Below are 2,500 nucleotides of genomic sequence, written 5' to 3'. Positions count from 1 at the left end.
GGCCGTCTCCCGGGTCCGCCTCCCACGCTGTCAGCAGGTCTACCCGGCTCCGGCGAGACTTGGCCGCCCTTCGGGGTGGTGACCGGTAGACCTGTTTCCCCCGGCTTTCCTCTGGAGCGGCGAAAGGGGTCGCTCTGCGTCGCTGCCTCCAGTTACGTCATCGTAGACGTGGGCCATTCCCGCGCCCCTCCCCGGTAGGAGGGGCGGGTGTCCTTTGGCTCTCCGGCGCCGCCTGACTTAGCGGTACGACTGTAGGGGAGAGAGGTGAGCAACCACTCACCTTCCGGAGACTGGCTCCCGGGCGCCCCCTGCGCATGCAGCCGACTTGCGAGAGGGGTGAGGCGGCCTGTGAGGGCAGGCAGGAGCGGTCCCGTCCCGGTTCTCTCCACCGGAGCGCGCTTGGTGCGGCGGCCTCCCGGCAGCTCCCTGGCAGCCCCGCGAGCGTGTCCCAGGTGCCAGGAAGCGCGGAGAGCGGGCTCGCCGGCGGCTAGTGGCTGGAGCGCGGGTTGGCCCGGCGAGAGCGAGAGTGAGAGCGAAGGGGGGCACGGGGGTGCCCCGTGCGGCTCCGGCTTCGGGGTTCTCCGCCGCAGGCAGCGCGGGGCGATGCCAGCGCTCCGGCTGCCGATCCCATCCCTACCCGCACGCAGCGCCCGCTGAGGCGTCCCGGGACACGTCGCAGAGGCCCCTCGGCGGGCCGGTGCTTCCCTGCTCGCCCTGTCCCAGGGAGCGCGGGGGGGTGGCCGGTGTTCAGGCTCGAGCGGGCACCTCTGGCAGACGCTGCTCCCTCACCCCCACGCAGCGCCCGCCGCTGGCTGCCTCCTCGGTGGCCACGCCGGGCAGGGCAGTTGGCTCAGGACCTGACCGATCTCGATCGATCGATGAGGCCGTTCGGGTCGCGTCGGAGAGGGCCCCCGGCGGGTCGGCTCTTCCGTGCTCCCCGTCACAGGGTGCGCGGCGGTGTCCGATGTTCAGGCAGGGGGGTCTCCTCTCCAGCGCGCGCCCCGTGGTGTGCGAGGTGCTGCCCGCTGGAGCGGCGAGGGGCCGCTTTCCTCGGGCTTCTTTCACCGAACCCGGCTCTGCGAGGCCGAGTGGCCCTGTGAGCTCCCAGGCGTCCGAAAAACCTGCGCGAGGCGTCGGCGATGGTCCCAGCCCCGGGTCGCCGGGTGCCGGCCGCAAGCAGCTCGATGGGTGGGGGTGGCGAACCGAGAAGCAGGGGCGAGTTGGGTGCCAGCCCACCCCCCTGGGTGTGCCGCGGGGGCACCGTGCTGCGCGGAAAAAAGCGAGGGCCGGGGGCGTCCGCCCCCCGCCGCCTAGAGCTGCCGGACCCCCCGCCTGCTGCGGAGCGTGCCGCCCCGGTGTTCCTCGGTTGGGGGGGCCGCGCCCGCCTCGAGGTCGCTTACCTCCTCTAGCACGTCCGTGGCTCCCGCCAAGGGAGCGGCGTGCGCGCGGGCGGAGAGGGCTCGTCCCTCGGGCCCGCGTGCGCGTGGCTGTTCCGCCGGCCCTGGCGGGAGGGTCATCCCCGGCCGGTTCCGTGGGCGCGCGCCGCCGCCTCGCGGGAGGTGGCCCGCGCGCCGAAAGCTGCGCAGCGGCCCTCGCCCCTTCCCCCGGGTCGCGCCGTGGTGGGGAAGGCCGGCGGGGCCGCCGGGGTCGGCGCTCCCTCCGGGGAGGGGGAGCCGCCGCCCCCGCCGAGTCGTTGGCCCCCCCGGCCGTGGCGCCGCCGATCCCCCTCCCGCGGGCGGAGGGGAAAAGCGGTGCGGCGTGCCGGCGGGGGTGGGCTGGTGCGCGGCTACCTGGTTGATCCTGCCAGTAGCATATGCTTGTCTCAAAAATTAAGCCATGCATGTCTAAGTACACACGGGTGGTACAGTGAAACTGCGAATGGCTCATTAAATCAGTTATGGTTCCTTTGGTCGCTCCCCTCCCGTTACTTGGATAACTGTGGTAATTCTAGAGCTAATACATGCCGACGAGCGCCGACCTCCGGGGACGCGTGCATTTATCAGACCAAAACCAACCCGGGCTCGCCCGGCGGCTTTGGTGACTCTAGATAACCTCGAGCCGATCGCACGCCCCCGTGGCGGCGACGACCCATTCGAATGTCTGCCCTATCAACTTTCGATGGTACTGTCTGTGCCTACCATGGTGACCACGGGTAACAGGGAATCAGGGTTCGATTCCGGAGAGGGAGCCTGAGAAACGGCTACCACATCCAAGGAAGGCAGCAGGCGCGCAAATTACCCACTCCCGACCCGGGGAGGTAGTGACGAAAAATAACAATACAGGACTCTTTCGAGGCCCTGTAATTGGAATGAGTACACTTTAAATCCTTTAACGAGGATCCATTGGAGGGCAAGTCTGGTGCCAGCAGCCGCGGTAATTCCAGCTCCAATAGCGTATATTAAAGTTGCTGCAGTTAAAAAGCTCGTAGTTGGATCTTGGGATCGAGCTGGCGGTCCGCCGCGAGGCGAGCTACCGCCTGTCCCAGCCCCTGTCTCTCGGC

The sequence above is a fragment of the Dromaius novaehollandiae genome, unplaced genomic scaffold (genome assembly GCF_036370855.1).
Source record: "Dromaius novaehollandiae isolate bDroNov1 unplaced genomic scaffold, bDroNov1.hap1 HAP1_SCAFFOLD_218, whole genome shotgun sequence".
Lineage (NCBI taxonomy): Eukaryota > Metazoa > Chordata > Aves > Casuariiformes > Dromaiidae > Dromaius > Dromaius novaehollandiae.
This window is presented reverse-complemented; position numbering follows the sequence as displayed.